This window comes from Xenopus laevis, chromosome 1S (genome assembly GCF_017654675.1).
Source record: "Xenopus laevis strain J_2021 chromosome 1S, Xenopus_laevis_v10.1, whole genome shotgun sequence".
NCBI lineage: Eukaryota > Metazoa > Chordata > Amphibia > Anura > Pipidae > Xenopus > Xenopus laevis.
In genome coordinates this window covers 21,472,598-21,486,022 of record NC_054372.1, presented here as the reverse complement: position 1 = coordinate 21,486,022, position 13,425 = coordinate 21,472,598, and positions in this window count along the sequence as shown.

Here is a 13,425-nt window from a genome sequence, read left to right as displayed (position 1 = left end):
ACATTTCTATATTAGGTAGAGCTTGATAGGAGATTCAGCCCCCCGTGTCAGCTGAACGCCAACCTTTGCAAGACCCAAATAGCTGCTGTTTTCGCAACACTCATAAATAATCTGAATTATGAAGAGATGGATTTCAACGGATAGCAAATCAGTGTGTCACTGTGCAGTCCGAAATAACACTCCTCCAGAAGGTAGATATCCATCAAGATAAAAAAGTCCCCTACCCCCTTCTGCGGACTACTCTTGTGGATTATGCAGTTTCTCTTAGATTTTATGCTGCATTATATATATATATATATATATATATATATATATATATATATATATAGACCAAAAAATGACCAGCAACACCAGGATTTCAGTGAAAAAGAAATGTATTCATATGTGCATATTTAGCCAACGTGACGTTTCGGTCCTCTCAGGGACCTTTCTCAAGGCAACTATGCCTCCCATTACAACAAGTTTATATAGCCAATAGTGAACAAACAATTAAGGAAGTGACATCACCCTATTAAAGTGATCAGTGCAGTTTTAAGAACATTAAAAGCTTATGATATGATATACAAAAATTCCCACATATCATTAATAAGGGTGATTAAGATACAGTTATAATATTATATAAAATGTTAGAATACATAAAAAGCTCTAAATAACAGTTATTTGTTGTGAGTCCTGTGTATATAAAGTGCAGAGTGCAAAGTGCAAAAAGAATTTAAAATATTATAAATATTATAAACATCTGTATCTAGTCTGTCATGGCTCGAGACCCCTCAGTGAATTATGTTCATATTAATTTGATTTAGTTTACTTTACTTTTATATTTTTATATTTTTATATTTTTATATTTCACTATATGTCTCCAATCCAACTGATCCATAATATATGATTATATGAACATGTCCACGGAGTATATAAGCCATACTGATCAATTACTATAGTCTATCTACTTATCCTGTGGCTACAAAACAATTTAACTGCAATGCCGTATTCAGGCCCCTTGGAGCCACGCAGTCCAGTTCATATGTCCAGAATGCCTCCCTCTGGAGCAACATACGGTCTGTGTTCCCTCCTCTTGGGGTATCCTGGATACAGTCGATAGGCATACATTTAAAAGAAGAGGCAGGATGTTTAGCTTGTAGCCAGTGTTGGGCTACTGGTTGTTTAGATATATCCTGTTTGACATTTTTCTTTGGTTTAGGTTCCAATGCTGCCCGGATTGTTGAACGATGCATACTAATCCTTTCACGTAATTGTCTATTAGTCTTCCCGCAGTATATAAGACCGCAGGGGCATTTAATTATATAAATCACATTTCGGGATGTGCAGGTAAGTCTGTGCTTTATATCATATGGCTTCCCAGTGTGTGGGTGGAAAAATGTTTTCCCCAGAATCAGTGTATTACACATTACGCAGTTACCACATTGAAATGAGCCCATTTTTTGTACACCCCTCTGATTGTTATCATATTTATTTACCGGATCTGCGGATGACAGTAGCTCCTTAAGGTTCTTGTTTCTCCTATGGCCAAACCGAATCCTTTTTGAGTTTACCGCAGTCAATTCTCTGTCCGTTTTCACTATAGGCCAAAGCTGTAAAACAGAGTTTTTCATTGTTGGGGTACGGGCATCATAGGTTGTGGTATAATATAGCACATTGTCTTTATTTTCCTTCCTTTTCTGATACATTTCACCCTTTAAGACCTCCCTTCTGTCAAGGGTCATAGCCCATAGCTTGGCCTCATTTACCACTGCCTCGGGGTAACCCCTCTCCAGGAATTGTGCGGCCATTACGTTCAAAGCGGATAGTTTTTCTTGTTCCTTACTGGTAATACGTATGACCCGTAACATTTGTGACCTTGGGAGAGAATGTAAAAGATGTTTTGGGTGACTGCTTTTATAGTGGAGCAATGTATTTCTGTCTGTGGGCTTCTGATAGACCTTAGTCTGCAAGCAATTCAATTCCCGATCCTTATAAATCATCACATCTAGGAATTGAATGGACTCCACATCATAGTGTAAAGTAAACCGTATAGTTGTGGGTAACTTATTGAGATCCTCCACAAAACTATGCAGGTCTTCCTCCGGCCCAAACCACAGAAAGAACAGATCGTCTATATAACGTCTGTAATAGCCCCCATATTTGCGAAAAAGACCATGGTTCAGTATATGTTGTATCTCATATTGATTCATGAAGGCATTAGCATAAGAGGGGGCTACATTTGAACCCATGGCGGTCCCCAAAAGTTGGAGGTAAAACTGGGTCTCAAACTTAAAGTAGTTATTCCTGAGTATGAACCCCAATAATTCCAGGACGAATTCCACTGGAGGTCCCTTGTATAGTGCATTCCCACACATTAATTCCCTGGTGGCCTCTATGCCTGCATCGTGTGGTATACACGTGTAGAGGCTATTGACATCCATTGTCACCAGGATAAAAGATAAATCATTTAGGTCAATACTCTCTACCACATGGAGAAAGTCAGTGGTGTCTTGTACATAGGAACCAATGTCCTGTATCAGAGGCTGCAATAAAGAATCCACATATCTAGCTACTTTTTCAGTTAATGAGCCCACTGCTGCTATTATAGGTCTCCCTGGCGGATGTGTGAGGTTTTTGTGGATTTTTGGTAAAGAGTACATGACAGGTCTTACCGGATATTCCACGTACATCGCATCCCTCATTTTCTCGGATATCCAACCACCGGTGCAGCCTTCCTCCAAAATTTTCTTCAAATGCGTTTGGAATCTACAAGTAGGATCAAAGGTTAAACGTTGGTAGCATTTAGGGTCTGATAGTTGCGTCAATAATTCACTCCTATAGTATGAGTAATCCAATACTAATATATATATATATATATATATATATATGTTAATTATGGGGTAATAATGGGTCTTAAAGGGGTTGTTTACCTTCAACTAGTTGTTTTCAGATAGACCACCAGAAGTAACAACTTTTTCCAATTACATTCTATTTTCTGTGTGTCACCGTTTTTCTAATATTGAATTGTACAGTGTAATTTTTCACCTTCTAAAGCAGCTCTTAAACTGTTCTAAATTGATACATTTAGTTGATACATTTCTTATCTTTGTCCCAGCTGAGCAGAATCTCTGGGTTTCATTTCAGGCAGCTGTTAGAATTGATACAATAGTTGCTGATACTCCAGAGATGCTGCTGAGAAATGTATCAACTAAATGTTGTAAAATTGTAACAGTTCAGAATCTGCGCCTGAATTACTAAACTGCCAGACTCAAACACCAGAGACACAAACATTCAACTTTAAACTTAGATTTGGGAAAATCAGTAAAAAATAAATAATGGAAAGTAATTGAAAAAAGTCTTTATTTCTGGGGAATAATCTAAAAACAACTGAACTGAAAAAAGTGTTTTTAATTTTAAAATTTTTTAGCAGTAAACTCCTCATTGTACCAATATTGTTTATGAGAATTTTGACAAAACACTAATTTATAAACAGACTTGCTTTAATGGGTTGAAATAATTTAGACGCTATAACACATAAGCTCCATCTTGTGTATGACCACCTTAAATGACGTTGTTATGCACAAAGCAATGTTGGATGGGCACATGGTGGGAGGCATCTAGTTTACACCACGAAACGTCACTTGGGGGTGAGCTTTGACCAGACCCGAGTCGGCTTATAACAGTTGTGTAAAAATAAAAACTGGATAAATAGGCTGTGCAAAATAGAAAATATTTCTAATATAGTTAGTTAGCCAAAAATGTAATGTATAAAGGCTGGAGTGACTGGATGTGTAACATAATAGCCAGAACTCTACTTCCTGCTTTTAAACTCTCTAACTCTGAGTAAGTCAGGCAAAAACCAATCAGAGACTTGAGGGGGGGGCACATGGGACATAACTATTCAGTGAGTTTGCAATTGATCTTAAGCATTCAGCTCAGATTTTAAAACAAACAGTTATGACCCATGTGGCCCCCCCTCAAGTCTCAGATTGGTTTTTGCCTGGTAACCAATCAGCGGAAACCAAGAGAGCTGAAAAGCAGGAAGTAGTGTTCTGGATATTATGTTAGACATCCAGTCACTCCAGCCTTTATACATTACATTTTTGACTAATTAACTATATTAGAAATATTTTGCAAAGCCTATCTATTTACCCAGTTTTTATTTTTTACACTGAACAATTCCTTTAAGCAGAGCCATAGGCACAACACCATGGCTGGTGCTCAACTATCTAACTGTGCCAACACCACACCGAAGAAGATCTCTCTCCCTTGGATGCAAATTAAGCATTAAACTTTGGAGATTATAACTGATTTGTTCAATAGCAATGTATTGTAAGTAACAAGATGTAGTTTAACAACTGATATTATCCTATCCTAAAAGGAAACCAATGCAAAATAGGCCAAAGCTGGAATTGTGCGTACATGTGATTTATGGCATGTCAACATAGTGTCCACAATTTGTTGACTGTTTAACTTCATGTCTAAAAATTGAGAAATATTTCATTTTATGTAATACTTGTTATACAAAACACGATTTAAAGGGCTGTTCACCTTTAAAAACAATTTGACATTTTTCTTGCTTGTGTGCGTGTTTTTTTCTTCCATATTTTCATTTTAGTTCTGCAGCTCCCATTTACCCTAGGCAGTAGTCTGGTAATCTGAATTCAGAACCTGCAAAATAAAAACGAGCCATAAAAAAAAATAAGAATAACAATAAAATCGAACCCTTAAAGTCATTCTTTTTATTGGTAGATGGGGTCAGTGACCTCAATGGCCAGAAAGCATTTTTATTTGCAGGCTGGAAAAAAAACACATACAAAATAAATAACGAAGACAAGTTGAAAGGTTCCTTAGACTATGTCCTTTTAAATCAGTGTAAATGTATCAAAGAACATAGACACCTTGCAATTTAATGTATACTTAAAGGGGAACTCCAGCTTCCACATCAAAATTTGCTAAAGAGGTCCACATAACACAGAAACCCCTAATATACCCATCACAGTTACCTGTTTCTTCAAAAAGTTTGAATAAATGCCATTTATATGCTGAAATCCAGCTGTTTAACAGTTCTTCTCTTTCTGCATCATTTGAAATCCTGACAGGGAAGGAGGAACTAAAACACTGATGTTACAAATTGTAACAACTTCTCCACAGCTTACAGACAGCATGCAGGAACTACATAACCCACAATGCATTGCATGATGTTCCTTTCCTAATTGCAATCACAAGTGCAGGGAATTTTGGGATTTGGAGGATGCAGGCGGAGGACAGATGGCTGTTGATACAAAGTAACAGTAGTCAGCCAGCTCAGCAAAGTAGTCAGACAGATCAGCAGGAGAGCAGGGGGCTAGGGTTAGGGAACTGTCAGAAACCATTAAAAATCATGAAAAGTCTACATATTTTTTAAATGATGTATATTGCAAAGTTGCTTGAAATTATTTTTACTTTTCCCCTTTAAGGAACTGCATTTTAAAGCGATACTGACACCAGAAATGAAACCTTGTTGTTACATTTATTATATCATTACATTGTTGTTGTTTTTTACATTACCCATCTGATCCCCATGTTCCACTATGAGGGGGGCTGCCATGTTTGTGCAGCAGGAGTCCGTTGGCAATAGAAGCTGTAACTGAGAAGTCACGTGTAGGAACTTCAAGTAACAATTACTTACAAAATCAGCCATATCAGCGAAAACATGGTAACTTTTAGGGGGTTATTTATTAAAGTCCGAATGCCAGAAACTAAAAATTTTAGATTTTTTTCAACTATAAAATCTGAATTTTTAGTGGGAAAAAAAACCTCAATTTTTTTTAACTTTATTATACCCCAAGGATGGAAAAAGTCTGAATCTGAAAATCCGGCATCTCAGACTTTCCGAGGTTGCATATAAGTCAATGGGAGAGGTCCCTATCCTATTTGGAAGTTTCAATCATGGGATATGAAAATCAAAGGCAAACAGCAGAATACCTACCTATTTGGAAGTTTCTTTGGTCTGCGCTGAATTTAGCCCGAAAATCCGACTATTTTGGACTTTTTGGTCAAAAATCCCAAAAATTCAGGCTTTTCATGGAAAAGAGAGAAAAAAGCGATTCGGATTTTCACTCGTTTTTTTGTGTTTGTCCTTAATACAATTAAATAGATTTTTTATTAATAAATAAGGTCCAATCGTGAATTCTAGTTTGGTGGGATTTTTTTTGATTAAAATAATCAGATCAATTCAGACTTTGATAAATAAGGCCCCTCATGTGCATTCATATTTTGAAAAGTATTAGTGTCACTTTAATACTAAAGAGTTGTCTTTCATTCTGCTCTAATGTTCTGAAGGTTTTTGTCCATCAAAGTATCTTTCTCAGTCTCTGCCTCCTGCTACAGCCTTTTTATTTGCTCTTTCTTTTCCCTTTACCTTCTTTATTGCTCACTATTTTATTATTACTACACATTCTTGTGCTGTTGTCCTATTGGTCTCGTGTTGCTTTTTTTTAGCATTTTTCTTCCAAATTCTCTTCCAAAATGCTTCCTTTCTACTTGCTACCATTCTTTATAAATTGGTCCCTTTTTCATATTAGTTCCAATCTATGTTTAAAATGTATTTCTCTTTCTATATTGTTGTCATTTTAGTTTTAATTCTTCCTTTCAACCTGTACGCGTATCCGTATGGGAGCAATGATCCTACAAAGTGCCTCAGTATCTATAAAAGGTTTAAATATTCATAGATGCACAAGAGGGCACCATTGAGTGGAATAATATGCACACAGGCTGCATCATAAAATCTTTATCACTTTTAGATCACCTGCCTGGGCACATCAACCAGGATTTCTATATAAAAAAAACTATTACAATGGTCATTTAATTCAAAAATATATATTGTAAAATGATATTACAGGCACCAATAAATGGCCTCACTTGTAAAATACATGCAAACTACTAGGAATTCAGGTGTGATGCATTTTTTTTTAAAACCACATCTGTGGTGTGGATAGCCCAAATTGGCGTTACATATGCAAATTAGAATTCGGTTCGGCCAGGCAGAAGGATTCGTTTTTTCCATGTATCACTGATGCCATGATGAGACATAGGAATACAAATATTTATTATAGTGGGGAAAAGGTTGTAGCCTAAGGCCAGGGCCAGACGACTGTGGATCCCCTGCTACTTCTCTGCTTCCTGCTCTGCCTGCATCCGCTCTATTGCTGCCAGATGTTGTGGATTTTGCACCGAAATCTGCCCGCAGTTCATAAGACAACCATCAACTTCTGAGGGTTTTACACCAGTAAACCCTCAAAGTAATGCTGCTCTGAGTCCTCTGTCAAAAAAAACACCACATTTATTTCCTTCTAGCTTAAACCTCCAGGGCTAGGGCTTGGGCATGCTCAGTTTGCTCCTTTCTCCCTCCCTTTCCCCCCCTCCCCTCCCTGCTGTAATCTGAGCCCAGAGCTATGAGTGAGCAGCGAGAGGCTCAGACAGGACGCAATGTCACACCAAGCTAATATGGCAGCTGCTATCCTAAACAAACAGAGAGATTCAAGAGCTGTTTACTCGGGTATGTGAAGCATTCTGCAGAATAAATATAGTGTTATAGTGTTATTCTATTGGCAATAAACTGATTTGGTAGCTTTCCTTCTCCTTTAAGGAAAACACATATGATAGACAGCCCCCTCCATAAATCTATAGCTCATATTTTTCTTTTTGAAATCGTACCAGCTAAATGGGAATTATATTTTTAAAAAGTAACATGTAAAGCAACCAGAGTCATTGTAGTGATGTTTTTGTCTTGTAAGTGGCTCACCGCGGGGAGCCTTTGATATAGGTCCTACAAAAACCTAAGCTGCACTGAAAGAGAATAAAGAATGTTATTAGGAACTCACATGATAAGTATCAGCTGCAGCGTTCCTACATTTGCATGAGTTAACCCAATCCATATTTAATTAAATAAGATTTATGCATGCTGCACAGGGATTAAATAAAATAAGAGTAATGAAGAAGCAGAACAGAAAGCAGAAAAAGCTTTGTGATAAAGTAACATTTAACCCTGAGCAGCCGTAGGTGTATTTTTTGCGCTGCTTAGTGCGCCATGATGCGTTTATTATTTAATGGAGTTATTAAAGGGACAGGCATGTATTAAATGCTCCTGGTCACAGTCACCATTTATTTTCATCATCTGGGGTGAAGGACCTTATCCTAAGACACTTTGGGGCAGATTTACTGAAATGCAAATTGTGTTTTTTTTGCAAAAATTCGCCAAAATGACAATTCGCAGTGACATTGCCAATTTACTAAAAGGCTTGCAAGAGACTTTACTAGAGGAAAAACCTCAGCACTAAAGAACTTTCACTCCGTTTTCGCTCAGGCTCAGACGAAGAAGTGCAAATCCGCTAATTCATCAAAGTGAGAACTTTCTATTCGTTAACCTTTTCGGCAAAGTCTACTTTGCCAGGTTGAGGCCGGTGATCTCCCATTATAAATATAGACCAGCCACTATTAAATAGCAATCAACATCACCCTTTCCACGCTAATTTTCTCCATGGCGAAAATTCTCTGGGGAATTTCCCCTACTACTATTGTATGGGGAAATATACTGGCAAATGTTCACAGAGAATTTACACCAGGAGAAAATTCACACATTTCTCTTGAAAAAGTGAACTTACGATTTTTAGTAAATATGGAGATGAGTTGTGAAAATACACCTGCCAAAATGAGGTGAACATTGGTGAAGTTAGTAAATGTGCCCCCTTGAATCACCTAAGCACCTTTGTCAGGGATAGGGAATTACATTGAGTTTCTCAAATATTCTTGATTAAAATCAATGTTTAATTCCATTACATGCTTTTTGATTTAGGTTTTTGTGGAACATATGTTTTTGCAACTTGCTGAGCCTCTCTTGCTTTCCAGTGACTGATGGGGTTTTTAGTTATGGTTAAGTGGAGAAATAATTGTTGACATTCCATTACGTGGGCAGGGGAAGTAAGAGAACACTTTATGAAATGAGCATAGAAGTATGTTGACATTGATGAAGGGTTTGGGTTTGAGTCTGATGTCAGATTCTTATATACAGGGCCGTATTTATACATAGGTATTCAGAGACCTGTGCCTAGGATGACGGCTTTAAAAGCTATATATAACAAATAATTTTTTTAATTAAAAATAAAATAACCTCTCTAGCCTCTGCCAGATACTTCCGGTGGCAAAGCCGGGGGGGGGGTGAGGGTCTAGGAGTGCTTGTATAGCTCTCTTGTGTAGTCCTATTCCACCTCTCCCTTTACATTTAGGGTTGGACTACACGGATGATTTCTGCACGATCCGACGCGCTGCGCAAAAACGCAGGCGTTATGTTGGATTTGACATAAATAAGGTAAGTAATAGCATTGTGGGATGGTGTTGCAGCGTTTATCGGACGCGACACGACTGTCAGATGCAGACTGTCAGATGCAGCGCGCATCGTTGGATTGTGCGGAAATTGTCTGTGTAGTCCTACCCTTATACTAAGGATGCACCCCAGAATCCTTTGCGAAAGATTCGGCTGAATTTCGAACCGAATCCGAATCCTAATTTGCATATGTAAATTAGGGGTGGGAAGAGGAAAATTCTACTTCCTTGTTTTGTGACAAAAAGCCACGCGATTTCCCTCCCCACCCCTAATTTGCATATGCAAATGATTCAGATTCAGTTTGGCCGGGCAGAAGGATTCAGCCGAATCCGGATCCTGCTGAAAAAGGCCGAATCCCGAACCGAATCCTGGATTCGGTGCATCCCTAATTTATACATACATTGGTATCTTTTACAAATTTAGGAGAGAGATTTATCAAAATGTAAACATTTTTCTTGATTTTTCTTCCTAATTTTTACTTTTGAGCATTTTTTTCATGTTTTTTTAAATTCTTGCCTCTGTATCATTTGATGCTTGAATTGTCTCACATTCTATCATAGGGTGGACTTTAATAATAAAGCAAATCGAGAAACATTTCAAGTAAGGCGAGGGATTAAATGATATCCATTCAAACAAATGATGACCTGCCTATTAGTCTGAAGTCTGAACTCCCAAAGTATAATCCAGAGGGAAGATACAAGGAAAATAAATAGAGATAACATGATCTATGGGAGAAAAACATTTTTAAAGTGTCATGATCTTTGTGATATACAGTTTTGTAAAACTGAGCTGAAACTTGTTTAGTTGCATGTGCAAAAGTTTTGGCGGCAATGAAAAATGAATAGAAAACACTTTAAACATTTTAAAAATTCACATTTTGTAATAGTAAAAATTGTAAACTGACTCTAAAAATTATGTCAATAATATGTACAAGAGCAGAACTTGTTAGATATTGCCTATGCGACAAACCCTACAGTACCTGGAGCCACAGAGTCTAGTTAAAGGAGAACTAAACCCTAAAAATGAATATGGCTAAAAATGCCATATTTTATATGCTGAACTAAATGCATCGGCCTAAAGTTTCAGCTTGTCAATAGCAGCAATGATCCAGGACTTCAAACTTGTCACAGGGGGTCACCATCTTGGAAAGTGTCTGTGACACTCACATGCTCAGTGGGCTCTGAGCAGCTGTTGAGAAGCTAAGCTTAGGGGTCGTCACTAATTATCCAGCAGAAAATGAGTCAGTCCCTAATAATTACTAATCAGACTTATATTGTGACATTTCTATTCTATGTGTACTGTATATTGTGAGTGGGTCCCTAAGCTCAGTAAGTGACAGCAGCACAGAGCATGTGCAGTGAATCAGCAGAAAAGAAGATGGGGAGCTACTGGGGCATCTTTGGAGACACCGATCTGTACTGCTAAAGGACTGTGGTTGCCTTGGGCTGGTACAGAAGCCCAAAACATAATGTCCAACATTTCTAGCCTATTTCTTTAGTTAGACTTTAGCTCTCCTTTAAAAAGATTAATTTAAAGAATTTCTCTTGTTTCCTGTATTAAAATTAACCAGTTATAGATACAGGTATGGTATCCATTATATGGAAACCCGTTATCCAGAAAGCTCCAAATTTCGGAAAGGACGTCTTCCATAAACTCCATTTTATCCAAATTTCCTCTGTAATAATAAAACAGTAGCTTGTACTTGATCCAAACTAACATTAATTAATCCTTATTGGAAACAAAATAAACCTATCGGGTTTATTTAATGATTACATGATTTTTTTAGTAGATTTAAGGTATGAAGATCCAAATTATGGAAAGGTCAGTTATCCGGAAACCCCCAGGCCCCAACCATTCTGGATAACAGGTCCAATACTTATGAAAATATGCTGAAAATGAATCTAAGAAATAATGAATTAAAGGTAGAGCACACCGACAGAGCATAACTGTGAGAATATCTGCTACTGAGCAAGCAGAATTTCTTTTTTGTAAAGGAGAATTTAATTGGGGAAATATGTCCGTCTGGTTTGGTAAGAAAAACATTTATTTTTTGTTTATTGAGATGAAATCATCATAGTGAATAGTTCATGTTTCTTAGAATTTTCTTTCAAAGTCACTTTAAAGGCCTGTGTATATAATGGAAGTGGAGTGCATGGAAAGTGCATGCATGGTTTTCATCAACCCAAGAATGAGTGCTGGAGATCTGCGATATTGTAAGAACATTACATGGGCAGGACAATCTGAACTTCAGTCTTGTGTCCTAGCCACCTATGGAGTGTATTTTAAAGGGATACTGTCATGTTTTTTTTTTCAAAATGAATCAGTTAATAGAGCTGCTCCAGCAGAATTCTGCACTGAAATCCATTTCTCAAAAGAGCAAACAGATTTTTTTATATTCAGTTTTGAAATCTGACATGGGGCTAGACATATTGTCAATTTCCCAGCTGCCCCAAGTCATGTGACTTGTGCTCTGATAAACTGCAATCACTCTTTACTGCTATACTTCAAGTTAGAGTGATATCACCCCCCTCCCTTTTTCCACCTAGCAGCCAAACAAAAGAACAATGGGAAGGTAACCAGATAACCGCTTCCTAACACAAGATAACAGCTGCCTGGTAGATCTAAGAACAGCACTCAATAGTAAAAACCCATGTCCCACTGAGACACATTCAGTTACATTGAGAAGAAGAAACAACAGCTTGCCAGAAAGCATTTCTCTCCTAAAGTGCAGGCACAAGTCACATGACTGGGGTCAGCTGGGAAATTGACAAAATGTCTAGCCCCATGTCAGATTTCAAAATTGAATATAAAAAAATCAGTTTGATCTTTTGAGAAATGGATTTCAGTGCAGAATTCTGCTGGAGTTAACCTTGGACATCTTAAGTGTTTTCCCATGACAGTATCCCTTTAAAGTCATATACTTAGTTCAGTTGGCACAAAGCACACCAGTAGAAGACAACCCAGGAACTGGACAATGGGGAGAAGAAAGAAGAGCAGCACAAAGAGGCCACATGATCTGGATTTCTGCTGGTTGAAACCCCCAAGAATCGTTTATTGGAAACACCACATTCAGGGAAATATTTTCTCCATTATTGTAAAAAGTAATCCCTAAGAAAAGGAAAAGTGGAAAGAACTGGATAAAAATGAATTCTGTAATTTTAAGTATTTATATTCTAATAGAGGAGGTGGGGAGGGTTAACTGAAATGTGCATAAAGGTTCCTTTTTATTGCTCCGTGCTCACATTTTATTGCTGAAATATCATTCATGGCTGGAAAAAGTAGGTATGCGCCGAGTCAAATGTCCACACTCAGCAGGGATTCATCTGGAAAGGGCTTTTAAAGATCAGGCTGATAATATGCATAAAAATAATTAAAAAAAGGTTAACCGGATCATAAAAATATTCCAAAAAGAAAATCATCAACATACAATTTCAGAAGCTGCAGTTTGTTATATAACAAATAGAAAACAAAAGAAGGAAATAAGTTCCTTGTGTTTATTCAGAATTTTAAAAATTCTTGCAGAAATAGTTTTATACAACAAGAAAACATCTGATTGGTTGTTGTCAGTAGGTGCACTGGAGCAGTTTAGCACCTGTATCAGTAACTTAGATTCTCTACATTTAAACTGTGCACTGAAGTTGAACAGATTAAAGGGGTTGTTCATCTTTGAGAACTTTTAGTATGATTTAGAGAGTGATATTCTGAGATAATTTGCAATTGGCTTTCATTCTTTATTATTGAAGGTTTTTGAGTTATTTAGCTTTTTATTCAGCAGCTCTTCAATTTGCATCTTAAGCAGTCTGGTAACTAGGGTCCAAATTACCCTAGCAACCATGCATTGATTTGAATAAGAGACTGGAATATGAATAGGAGAGGCCTGAATAGAAAGAGAAGTAATAAAAAGTAACAATACATTTGTAGCCTTACAGAGCATTTGTTTTTTTAGAAGGGTGTCAGCGACGCCCATTTGAAATCTGCAAAGAGTCAGAGGAAAAAGCCAAATAACTATAAAAAATAAATAATGAAAACCAATTGAAAAATTGCTTACAATTGGCCGTTCTATAACATAATAAAAGTTACCT